Source organism: Gobio gobio (assembly GCF_949357685.1).
Source record: "Gobio gobio genome assembly, chromosome: 5".
Classification (NCBI taxonomy): Eukaryota; Metazoa; Chordata; class Actinopteri; order Cypriniformes; family Gobionidae; genus Gobio; species Gobio gobio.
The window spans coordinates 42,568,796-42,582,861 of NC_137101.1; the positions used below are offsets into that span (position 1 = coordinate 42,568,796).

The 14,066-nt window shown below is 38.3% G+C and overlaps 1 protein-coding gene across 1 annotated transcript in view; it reads left to right on the forward strand.

Moving 5' to 3' along the window:
- Positions 1 to 14,066, forward strand: part of LOC307126546 (uncharacterized protein) — a gene marked incomplete at its 5' end in the record, with an annotated part of 1,586,879 nt that overhangs the window by 1,076,172 nt on the left and 496,641 nt on the right. The gene's annotated exons all lie outside the window — the stretch shown is intronic.

Here is a 14,066-nt window from a genome sequence, read left to right on the forward strand (position 1 = left end):
CTGAGCATTTTAAAAAAAAAATCTCCACTAGGTGGCGTTGTTTCGAAACTTGTCAGGCTACTTTGGGGTATCGTGGTGATGACCCATACCGAGTTTTGCAACAATCCGTTCATGCGTTGATAAAATACAGCATTTTAGCACATAATTCAAGATGGCCGACAGCCAAAATGGCCGATATGGTGAAATTGGATATCCGTCGACTCGGCATGACGTCCCGAATCTAACGAGGCCCCTTTTATGATTTTTGGACAGACGGTTCAGCAAAGAAAAGCTAAAATAGCCATTTTTTGTATCTCCAGACCAGTAGGTGGCACAGCGCCGAAACGCTGCATGTAGCCTCGAGTCATGCTTATGATGACATGTACCAAGTTTGGTTTGAACACGATAAAGCGTTGCGGAGATATTGCCTTAAGTGTGTTTTTGCAAACGTTATGTAAAATTTGTTCGCGCGTTTATCAAAAACGATTAGACGAATCAACTTGATTTGCAAGATTTTTTGTCAATATTGTCTGAAGATGATCTGGTTAAATTTTCGTGCAAATCGGATGAACCGTCTAGGACGAGTTCGCAAAAGTAGGTCTTCCGGTTAATTGAAAATGGCGGGGAAATATCCAAGATGGAAAATGACGTCATAGGGTGCAATCGAATTGGCACGAGCTCAGAAATTAGAGGAAAAAGGAATTTCGTTTCTAGCCCTTACGGTTCAAAAGTTATTAGCATAAACATGAGTACACATTTGGACAGGTGGTGGCGCTAGAGGGAATGAGATAGAGACACCAAAATTGCCATGGTGACATACCAGACCGTCCTCTATTAGTGTGCCAAATTTCACAACTTTTTACCATACGGTTCTATGGGCTGCCATAGACTCCCATGGCGGAAGAAAAAAAGACGGGAACGGTTTCAATAGGTGCCTTCGCACCTTTGGTGCTTGGCCCCTAATAATAATAGGAACGGGAACGGTTTCAATAGGTGCCTTCGCACCTTCGGTGCTTGGCCCCTAATAATAATAATAAGAACGGGAACGGTTTCAATAGGTGCCTTCGCACCTTCGGTGCTTGGCCCCTAATAATAATAGGAACGGGAACGGTTTCAATAGGTGCCTTCGCACCTTCGGTGCTTGGCCCCTAATAATAAGAACGGGAACGGTTTCAATAGGTGCCTTCGCACCTTCGGTGCTTGGCCCCTAATGAATAATAATAATAAGAACGGGAACGGTTTCAATAGGTGCCTTCGCACCTTCGGTGCTTGGCCCCTAAATATAGCTGCAAGCAGCAATACCGGGGCCAAGCGCAAAGAAGAAGACTAGACATGCCAAAAATGCTGGCAATGTCAGATCAACGGCAGCAATGAGCAATTAAAGACCTATTAAGGTGATTTTAGGCAAAATAGCTGTAAAATGATAAATACAGTCAATAATAATGATTTAATGATTGATCACTTTCAACCAATAGGTGGCACGTTACGAAATTGATGTGGTGTGGTCAGAATAAGGTAACAATGACACATGCAAAGATTGGTGTCAATATATCAAAGCAGAGTGTCAATATAGTGTCAATATGTCATTGCAGAGATATAGCCTCAAGAGGCCTTTTCATTATAAGTATGGACCACATGGCGGTGCTGTTTTGAAACCGTTTAAGCAGCTTAAAGGCATGGTGCTGATGGCCAATTTCAAGTTTCGTAATGATACACCAATTCATTTGTGAAGCATAGCATTTCATATCATAAAACTGCATTGTAGTCAATGGGAATTTCATGTTTTGTTCTATTATAGCGCCACCAAGTGGCACAATCCTATCATTTTTTTTATATGTCCTTGGAGTGAGCTCATACATGTCTGTGTCAATTTTGGTGAAAATATCTTGTTTAGTTTTGGAGTTATATACATTTATATGAAAAAAACACATGAAAAATGACTGACACCTGACTTTGATAGCATTTTACACCCCCTTACTATCAATATTTTGACATTTGGGCATTAATATTAACTATCGACCTATGTTTCCGAACTTCTGATGCTGGTTTCGTCTCGATCGGACTAGCGGTTTCGAAGATATCAGCTAATGTTTTTAAAGTGCTAAATTACAACGCTGCACAAATAATACGCCGAAACCTGGCAAGTCTGGTATCGTTGGACTCGGCGAGGATTCAGGAGACAAAAAAAGTTACTCTCATGAAAATAAGTCAATCTCACCTAAAGTTATAAGCATTTGAAAAAAAAAATTCTCCACTAGGTGGCGCTGTTTCGAAACTTCTTGGGCTCATTCAGGGCACCGTGTTGATGACCCAAACCGAGTTTCGTAACAATCCGTTCATGTGTTCATTAAATACAGCCTTTTAGCACATAATTCAAAATGGCCGACAGCCAAAATGGCCGATATGGTAAAATTGAATATCAGACGACTCGGCATGCCGTCCTGAATGTAACGAGACCACTTTTATGATTTTTGGACAAACAGTTCAGAAGTTATAAGCAAAAATAGCCATTTTTCGTATCTCCGGACCAGTAGGTGGCGCTGCGCCGAAACGCTGTATGTTGCCTCAAGTCATGCTTGTGATGACATGTACCAAGTTTGGTTTGAATACGATAAAGCGTTGCGGAGATATTGCCTTAAGTGTGTTTTTGCAACCGCTACGTAAAATTTGTTTGCGCGTTTATCGCAAATGATTTGACGAATCAACTTGATTTGCAAGATTTTTTGTCAGCATGGTCTGAAGAGGATCTGGTTCAATTTTCGTGCAAATCGGATGAACCGTCTAGGACGAGTTCGCAAAAGTAGGTTTTTCAGTTAATTAAAAATGGCGGGAAAATTATCATGGCGGAAAATGACGTCATAGGTTGCAAAGGTTAAAAAGTTATTAACATAAACATGAGTCCAATTTTGGACTGATGGTGGCGCTAGAGGGATTGAATTAGAGACTCCAAATTTGCTATGGAGACACTTCCGACCGTCCTCTATAAGTGTGCCAAATTTCATAAATTTTTACCATACGATTCTATGGGCTGCCATAGACTTCGTGGCGGAAGAAGAAGAAGAAGAAGATGAATAATAATAATAATAGGAACGGGAACGGTTTCAATAGGTGCCTTCGCACCTTCGGTGCTTGGCCCCTAATAATAAGAACGGGAACGGTTTCAATAGGTGCCTTCGCACCTTCGGTGCTTGGCCCCTAAATAGGTGAACAGATTCAATATGTTCACCACATGACAGAAATATCACACAAGACATCGATCCGATTAAAATCCATGTGAAAACAGCTTATATTTAACAAAAGAAAATGATGTGTATAGGTAGCGCCGCTCACTTCCGGTTCTGTGTATGCGGTTCTGAAACTGCTGTTCTGAAACTGCTGTTCTGAAACTGCGGTGCTGCGGGTCTGCATCTGGATACTTTTGCTTTTATTCTACATTTCAGTCAAGTGTGAGTTCGCAATACTGTTTTCCCTTTGCACTTAACTTTTTTTGTGTGTTTCTCAACATGGCACTGTTTTGGCATAGGGGGTTGAGTCAAGAAACTGGGGCGTGTGAGTGTGGGCATTTGGACTCGCTGACGCGGGGAACGTCATCTTCACGCGCCAGGGCTCGGCGTCATTTTTTCGGAGTCTACGGCGGTTGACATAAACTGGTTTGTGACTGGATCAAAATGACTTCTGAGGGAGTAAATGAGGATGATATGGAGTTTGATGATTGGAATTTTGTAAGTAGTGGGAAAGGACGAGAAAAGAAGAAAAGTGGACGAAATGAAGGGAATATGGCAGCAAGCCAATCCAGTAAACGAGGATTAGAAGGAAACAGCTCAGATGAAGAAAATAGGGTTGTCCGGAAAAAGATCGTGAGAGAGCAATTTAAAATAATTCTTAAATTCAGAAAGGAAGATGAGCATGTTAATTTAAGTCCAATAATGTTGTCTAGAGAATTGAAGAAAAAGTTAGGAGAAGTGGAAATGGCTAAGGTTTTGAGAGATGGAAGTCTGTTAGTAATATGCAAAACAGAAGATCAAAAAAACAAAGCTGTTCAAATCGACAGTATATGCAAGAAAAAAGTGAATGAAAGAAAGATTCTAGGTGAAAGAAGAATGAAACAGGGAGTGATAACAGGTATTCCAATCGACGAAGATCTAGAAAAACTCAAACGAAGTATATCTGGAGGTGAAGTGAGTAGAATAAAAAGGTTGCAAAAAACAGTGAATGGGGAAAGGATTGATAGTTTATCAGTTCTCTTGGAGTTTCAGGAATCAGTGCTTCCAGAAAGAGTCAAAATTGGATATATGTGCTTCTCAGTGAGGCCATATATTCCTCCACCACTTTGCTGTTATAAATGTCAGAGGTATGGACATATAGCAGCGGTGTGCAAAGGAAAACAGAGATGTCCCAAGTGTGGAGGTGATCATAGAATTGAAAACTGTGGAGAGGATGCACAAGATAAGTGCTGTAATTGTGGTGGACATCATAGAGTAACATTTAGTGGGTGTGATGTAAGAAAGAGGGCTGTGGAAATTGAGCTAGTGAAAGCTGTAAACAACATCAGTTATGCAGAGGCAGTGAAGAAGGTACAAGAGCAAAGGAGAAATTATGACACTGACAAAGACAAACAAATCTCGAGAAAAGAGGTTGGGCAAGTAGAGGAAACCAGTACAGCGATGGAAGTAGACAAGCTGATTTTGTTCATTGCTTACGTAATTAATTGTGCAGATCAAGTTAAACACAAAACAGAGAAAATCAAAATAATCGTGAAAGGAGCCGAAAGGTTTTTGGGAATTAAAAATATATCTTGGGAAAATATTAATAAAAGACTGGAAGGGGAGGGGAAGCTGGGAGGGGCAGGAGATAAGACAACTTGAATATTGTACAATGGAACGCAAGAAGTTTGTTAGCTAATGGTCAAGAGTTTAAAGGATTTATAAAAGGGCTTAGAAAGAAACCAGAAATTATATGTGTTCAGGAGACCTGGCTCAAGCCAGTATTAGATTTTAGTATTAAAGGTTATAATGATATACGCAGAGATAGAGAGGAGGATATAGGGGGAGGGTGTGTAATATTTGTAAAACAAGGAATACAATATAGGATTATTGGGAAAGGAAAGGAGTTGGAATTTATAATAATAGAAGTTTTGGTAAAAGAAGGAAATATTAAAATTATAAATTTTTATAATCCTTGTAAAAGATTATCAATAGAGTCAATGGATGAACTTATTGTACATTTAGAAGGGAAAATTATATGTTGTGGAGATTTTAATGCCCATAGCACATTATGGGATAATTGTAATGATGGGAATGGGAAAGTGATTGAAGAATTAATGGAGATAAAAGATCTGGTATGTTTAAATGATGGAAGGGGTACGAGGATTAATGTTAGAGCAGGTACAGAGTCAGCCATTGATCTTACACTTGTTTCAAATTCACTTGCAGGTGTATGTTTATGGGAAGTAATTGGAGGAAATACTGTAGGAAGTGATCACTACCCTATAATAGTTGAAGTAAATTTAAGTATAGAAGAATGCAATACAGGAGGAGTGGATAGATGGATATTTGAAAAGGCAGACTGGGGGAAATTTAAGTATATTAGTGAACAAGAAATGGAAAAAATTGAGATTAAAGAAGATATTGATAATGTTAATAATGCTGTTTGTAATGCAATACTATTAGCAGCAAATCAGGCTATCCCTAAGAAAGGAGACAGAAAAAAGAAGAAGATTGTACCAAGGAATGTGATAATGCAATTAAATCTTGAATTGCAGCGTTTAAAAATTAAAAAAAATAATCACAGTTTTCAAGATTTTATTGAATATAAAAGGAAGCAAGTAAATGTAAGGAGAATTATTAAAAATACAAAGAAGGTTTTTTGGAGGAAGTTTTGTAACACTGTGGGAAGGGAAACTGAAATTGACAAAATATGGGGAATGATAAAAAGAATGAATGGAATAACAAGAGAATATGGGTATCCAATTTTAAGTGATGGAGAAAAAATAGCTGTTAGAGACGAGGAGAAAGCAGAAATGCTGGCAACATTTTTTGTTAAAATTCATAACGCAAACAATATTAGTGAAGAAGGGAAAAGAGGACGGGAAAGTATGTTAGAGCAGAATAAAGAGATAATACAGAATGAGGAATATAGTAATGTCCAATTAAACATGGCATTTACCAAGACAGAGTTAAATCGATCTCTCAGAAAAACCAAGAAATCCGCACCAGGCATGGATCAGATAGCGAATCATCCAAGGATGTATTATTAAAAATGTAAAATAAAATTTGGGAGGAAGGGAAGTTACCACAAAGTTGGAAGGATGCGGTGATAGTTCCAATACGTAAACCAGGGAAAGATTGCACAAATCCAGGGAATTATAGACCAATTGCGTTGACATCTAACATTTGTAAAATAATGGAAAAAATGATAAATGAAAGGTTGATGTATTTTGTGGAAATTAAAAAATATCTCTCTAGATATCAGAGTGGTTTTAGAAGAGGAAGAAATACTATGGATCCAGCAGTGTGTTTAGAACATGAAATAAGAAAAGCACAAATAAACAGAGAGAGAGTAGTGGCTGTCTTTTTTGACATAGAGAAAGCATATGATATGATGTGGCGGGATGGGCTGTTAATTAAATTATGCAAGTTAGGTATCAAAGGTCATATGTATAGATGGATAAAGGATTTTTTTTGGGGGGGAGGGCCATAAAAGTTAGAATAGGAAATTGTTATTCAGAAAGGTTTGTGATTGAAAATGGAACTCCACAAGGAAGTATAGTAAGCCCTTTATTATTTTCTATAATGATAAATGATGTATTTGAGGATTTGGATAATGGGTTGGGCTTTTCACTTTTTGCTGATGATGGGGCTATTTGGAAAAGGGGAAGGAACATTGATTTTATAGTTAAAAAATTGCAGGAGGCTATTATAATAGTTGAAGAATGGTCTTATAGATGGGGTTTTAAATTTTCTGTTGATAAGTCAAAGGTAATGTTTTTTACAAGGAAAAAAATTGAAGGCAAGGTAAAATTAAAATTATATAATCAAGAACTAGAAAGAGTTAAACATTTAAAATTTTTAGGGTTGTGGTTTGATGAAAGAGTTACATGGGCGATGCATATTCAGAAAATAGTGGATAATTGTAAGAAAGTAATAAATATAATGAGGTGTTTAGTTGGCAGTGAATGGGGGGCAGATAGGATGGCATTGAAGGCAATATATAATGGGTTGATTAGATCTCGATTAGATTATGGTTGTGTGGTGTATGGATCAGCAGCAGAAACGTCACTTAGAAAGTTAGATAGTATACAACATCAGGTATTGAGATTATGTACAGGAGCTATAAAAACTACACCGATTGCAGCGTTACAGGTAGAAATGGGAGAAATGTTATTAGAAATGAGACAGGTACAGTTATCAGTGACTTATTGGGCTAATTTAAAAGGTCATAGTGAAGAGCATCCTACATTAGAAGTGTTAAAGCCATGTTGGGAAAAAGAGAGGAGGAAAACGAAAAGCTTTGGATGGACAGTGATACAGAAAGCAACAGAACTTAAAGTTGATCAGTTAAATGTCAGTCCAACTGTACCGCTTCCAGTAATAAAACCTTGGTTGCTTGCAGATGCTACTGTAGATTTTTCTTTGTTAGAAAGGAAAAATAAGGATATGGAATGTAATTCATATAACGTGCAGACATATATTAATGAGTATTATAATTATGTTCAGATATACACGGATGCATCAAGGAGTTTAGATAATAAAATAGGAGTAGCGTTCAATGTTCCAGAATTTCATTTATCCGTAGGGAAAAGATTCAGTGATGAATTATCTGTTTATACAGGGGAAATGATTGCAATATTATTAGCAATGCAGTGGATAGAGGAGGTAAGACCTATGAAATCAATAATTTGTTCAGACTCAAGTTCATCATTGGGTAGCTTACATTATAGTCACTCAGAGAGTAGACCAGACATTTTAATAGAAATACAGCAAACATTATACAGGATTAATATGATGGGTCTAACAGTGGTTTTTTTATGGGTTCCGGCTCATATTGGTGTCCAAGGAAATGAAATGGCAGACAAGAAAGCAAAGGAAGCCATTAAAAACAAAGACATTTGTTTATCAGTTAATTTGAGTAAGAACAAAATCAAGAGTATTATTAAGAAAAGGTTGAAGGAAAGGTGGCAAAAACAGTGGGATCAGGAGAAGAAAGGTCGATGGTTTTACAGTATTCAAAGGAAAGTAGGAGAGATGAGAAGTGCAGGGAAAAACAGGAGAGAGGAGATTATAATATCAAGGATGAGATTTGGACACACAAGTCTAAATAGTACACTTTATAAAATGAATAAACATGATACAGGAAAGTGTGAATTTTGTGGGCAAGAAGAAACAGTGGAACATGTTATGTTGTACTGTCAGAAATATGAGACTGAAAGAAGGGTTTTAATACAAAATCTAGAAAAAATAAAAATGCGGTTTATATTAGGAGATATTTTACAAAATATGTCAGGAAATTAATGTTATAATTTTATTTTTCAATATTTAAAAGTGGCTAATTTATGGAATAGAATATAAAAAGGGAGGAAATGAGTAATATTGATCCACACTCCATACCAGTCGGTGGCGGTAATACACCATTTCGTTGTTTGTCAACCGCCAATAAATATCAAATAAGAAGAAGAAGAAGAACTGGGGCGTGTTCAGCGGACATGGTCACGCCTCCCTCTACATCATCTGCTCGAGACGCAGATCAGCACAGATAAAGGCAGTGGCACCATGGCTGAGAGGCATGCGTTTCCTTGTACTCACACTTTTACTAGCATTGAAACGGAAATGGTTTTGTTTTGCTAACTAAATGTGTTTTAAAAGTATTTGCCTAAGTTAGAGATCATGTTAAATTGGTGTTTATTATTAGCCGTAGACTAACGTGAACTGTCTGAAAATAGCCAGCATCTGTTGTTTATTTTTCTCAGTGTGCACACTTTTATAGCATTAAAATGTGTATTAGCGTTTGCTTAAGTTAAAGAAGTTAGAGATCAGTTAATATGGTGTTTAATTGTTTGAGGCTACTTGCTAACATGAACTGTCTGAAAAAGCCAGCATCTGCTGTTAATTTCGCTCAGTGTGCGTGCATAAGAATGAGACAAATACACTTAAAGCCTTCAATAAATCAAAACGGGATTTGCAGGGGTAAAGCTTACACACACTACACATACGCAATGATTAAAACAAAAATACATGGGGTATATGTATACAAGGTAACTAAATGACACACAACTAATCAGAAACTAACAAAGGGGATTAACAACACCAAATTTAGCAGGCTATTATATGTGTTTGTACCTGATGTCATTTTTATTTTCACCACCTGGAAAGTGAGCCAATCCTTCATTACTTCATAACTTTTTTTTTATGTGCTGACTGCACCTGGGTTTTTGGCCATCTCACAACCTTTTTATCTTCAATTATCAATTTTTGGGGGATGACACCCTCAAAATGTTTGTCACCCTCAATCCAAAACAGCCCTTGCCAAAGCCATGTCTGAAACTACAAAATGGCAACTTAAAGAATAAAATAGATTTTGTTGCATGATTCATTCTATATCATGCAACAAAGGAAAGATGACATATCCTCCACAATGTGGTAGACGTACAGCTTTCGTTTTCAAGTGAATACACTGGCTTTGTAGCAGCTGTGTTTTAGCCATGCAGGTACAGCCAACAAAAGCAATGTCCAATAGTTTACACTGGCATGGCTCTTCAAAGAGGTTTGAGAATTATTCACTCCTAAATTAATATCATGTCATAATTTACTCACCTTCATCCCATGTGGGTAATTATTTTTTAAAGAGGATGTGGTTTTCAAAATCAATTTCTAATAAGTTGCTCTCTTTCTCTCCTGCTGTTACTTGAGAATCGTTTTTTGGTAGTCAAAAGTTAATGAACTTGATAATAATAAAACGAGAATACAAAAAAAAAAAAAAATCCAGTTTCGTTCATTACTTTGACTGTCTTGATGTTTAGAGTGTACTTGAACATTTTATTATAATGATCACTAAGCTTAGCATCACTGACAATATAGTTCAAATGATTTGACTGACTTTGTTGGAGATCCCAACTGTAAACATACCATTGAAGTGGAGATGTTCTTGATGTCTTGGTTTCTGTACACAGCTGGCAACATCTATCATAAGTAACACATCTACTGTAAAAACCAGGATCTTTTTCACTTTCTTTCCCTTTTTTTTGACTGGTAACAAGTATCTAAATGGGGCGGCTACAGACCTGGAGCAGGCAGATATACGGCCCAGGCAGTTCCTGATGCGTCCAGTGCATAGACATTGACTAACTGAGTGGTATTTTTTAATTTTAATATAAACGCTATATTAAGATATTGAATAGACAGTTTAATGATCTGAACTACAGATTAAAATATCTGTAGATATTCACTGTCTATAAGACTTAGTATGTAGTGCAGAATGTGGACCGTTTTAGGGTGCCTTTCTAGTGGTTAGTATCTAGAAATCTGTAATTTTATGGAATAGAGCTCAAAGAGTTTAAAAATTATATGAAAAATACAGCATCTTAAAATGATTTCTGAAGGATCATGTGACACTGACTGAAGTAATGATGTTGAAAAGTCAGCTTTTACAGAAATAAATTACATTTTACAATACATTCTCATAGAAAACAACTAGGCCTATTGGAAATTGTATTAATATTTCTTAATATTTGTGGTTTTACTGTATTTTTGATCAAATAAATTCAGCTTTCTTCTTTCAAAAACATTTTAAAAAGTCTTAATTATTTCAAACTTTTGATTACCAGTGTGTAAAATAATGCATGTGAACTAGCAAATTATATATTTATTTTCATATATGACACTTTCCATAGGCTACTTTAATATGAAAGTTGCCAGTTTTAGCATGATGTACTTTGTGTAGGCTAAGCATTATGAATAATTTGAAAATGATTGTGAAATTACTGAAGAAAGCCTCGAAACAGAAAGATAAACATTCCCTCTGATATGCTGAAAACTGCGACACATACGCTAATGTTTCTTTGTGCATTCTGTGACGAATAACGTAAAAGGCATTACAATCTGATTAACTTTAAAAGGTCAGCAGTAGTTTACATCCCTGGAAATTAATGTCCGTTGTTTAACATTTTTAAAATCGTTAACAGTCGGGAAATATTGCTGTAGCAATTTGACTCATCTGCCATTGACCCATATTCAGCTGGGCTCGCATTCAAGTGCCGCCCGCGCTGCTTGGCTGCTGTGCACAGTAAATCCCGCCTCCTTCAATTTGATTGGATATCGCAAACATTTTGACATTGACGAGCGCTTTTACACCACTGAGACACTGGGACTGAGCAGGCTATAGATTAGAGTTTTGCCTCAAGAGGGCTGCGCGGGCCATTCGTCTGGGCTGACGGAAGGATATAGGCTACGTAGTTTTACTATCATTTATTCTTCATATTTATGTAGCAACAGGCCGGCCCACATTGTCCAGCGGCCCACCGGGAAAACGCCCGGTACGCCAGATGGCCAGTCCGCCCCTGCCTGACAATGTTGACATTGCTTTATTTGAGAAATACTAAATACAAAGTATTTAACATCAACATTACATCAAAAATAATCATTCACAAATGATGTTACTGTCATGGATGACTGACTGCCCTTGAAAAGTGAAGCTGAAGAGGAGTCTGCGCTTTACTTTTCTTTGAGAGTTTGTAAAAAGTAGCAGTGCAGAATGGACAGTGGTACAGTTTTAGTGCTAGAATTTTTTTTAATTTAGGGTGAATACTGGTAAAGTGGGACAGTTAAGTTACTTTCAATTACAGAGAGAGAGAGGCCAGACGAGAAAGAGGTCCAAACCACCCTCTAACCATCTAACCAGGATTGAACATTTTTCATACATTGACTCAAAAAAAAAACAAAGACTGCAAAAAAAAAAAGAAAAAAAGAAAGTTGAAGGGTACAAGCTCAGATGGCCAGGACATTTGCAATATTTGTAAAGCCAAGAGTCGGACTTGTAACCGGAAGGTCGCGGGTTTGAGTCTCAGGTCCGGCAGGAATTGTCAGTGGGGGGAGTGAATACCAGCACCCTCCTCCACCCTCAATACCACGACTGAGGTGAGACTCTTGAGCAAGGTACCGAACCCCAACTGCTCCCCGGGCGCCGCACCAATATGACTGCCCACTGCTCCGGGTGTGTGTTCACAGTGTGTGTGTGTTCACTACTGTGTGGTGTGTGTGCACTTGGATGGGTTAAATGCAGAGCACAAATTCCAAGTATGGGTCACTTGGCCACACGTCACTCCACTCACTTCAAATTAGACATGTGGTGAGGAGAATGGCATCATTGAAGATGGGGAGGCATTCACTTGCGCTGGCTGTATTGACGTGTAGACCAACCTACTGTACAAAAAGCAGAAATGAAATTTAGCCTGTGTGGCTAAGAAATTATGTTGAAGGTAAATTAACAGAAAGTGTCCCACTTTATCAGTATTCACTCTAGTTTAAAAAACAAATATTCCATATATGTTAGAAAACTCCACGGATCCGCCCGGGACTGGGCTCTTTCGAGCCGTCCCAACGTGCACTACACACTATGAATTTCTTGTGCAGCCTTTCCTCAAGCTGTGTGTTCTCTTTCTCCTCAGTGAATACCCTGCCTGTCCCTGAAGGCTGGACTGGCTCGGCCTCTCACCCGGTTGGTTTGCCTCACTGCCTAACTGTCCCCAACCATTGATATTTAAGCCTAATGACATTAATCATTATTTTCTCCAGCTAAGCAATTTGTTGAGAATACCATAATGGGAGACCATTTATAGTACACTTTTGTTTTTCTTTGTACCAAAAAAAACAAAAACACTTTCATTCTCCAGGGTTCAGATGGGTCATTGTCTCCTCAGCAACTTCTGGATCTACCCATTGAGTAGACCGAGATTGTGGAGCACCGTGCAGCATGCACACCATGCAACCTCAGGCACAAAGGCACGGCTGACTTCCAGGGCCAGAAAATGGAACGCCAGCGTGTTTTTAGGATCCCGAAGGCCCTCTCAACAATGTTCCGTAGATACCCAACAAAAATGTCAGGAACTTGGTGGTCAGTGATGGCTGGCAGCTGGACAGAATGAAACATCTTTCTGTTAAAATAGCTCTGGGCGTCACTTGCTGGTGGTTTTATGCGTATGTGACGGCCATCTATTGCACCAGCTACTACACAGAAAGCTGGAGACCTTGCCATCTGAGCAAAACCTCCTACCACTGCTTCCAGGTCATCGCTGTGGGGAAAGATATGAGCCGCAGTCAAAATCCAGATGACTGCCTTGCTCATTCTGTGCACATGTCATGCACAGTGGACTCAGGGATGTCAAAGGCCATTGAGATTACCCTATGATGCTGCATGGGCCAGCCAGTAAAGGAACACCAGCACCTCGATGTCCTTCTCCCACCCATGGTCGCAATCAGGGTTTATCGGTGTCTGTGTGTATACTGGCAGATAGTAGGGTAACACAGCACCTCAGTGTCCTGCTGTCTTCTAGTATTTTAATATATGTATATACATACAATACACAAAAATGTGTGTGTGTGTGTATGTGTATTGTATCTGACCTCGGTATGTGTGTGTAAAATTTAGTAGTTAAATAAATGATGACTTGCTTTGTTTACAAAATTACATAAAAGCAGTCGACGAATGCGTGATCTGACCAACGCCTCCTTTGAACTGTGATTTCAAAAGACGTAAAAACACAGATGATATATAAAAAAGCTTTTTTTGTTCTTTTTTTTGTTACATTTGCGACTGCTTCCTCGATTCTCAGCTTCACAGTTGTTCGGACATAACTGTACAGCTAGGTTGCATTGTATTGATTCGATTTTTATGCTACAGGGATGAAGGCTTTCACAGACAAAATCAACTAAAAGCCAGCCAATCGTAGACTGAGCAACCTGCCTGCATGAACATGGAGTAGTCTTTCATTTCTGTTTCACAGCTGAATCACACCTGTTCTTCAGAGATTTTTTCTTCTTTTCAAGACTCATTTATTGTACTGACGTTCCAATTATCAAGGAGCATAGACCACCCAC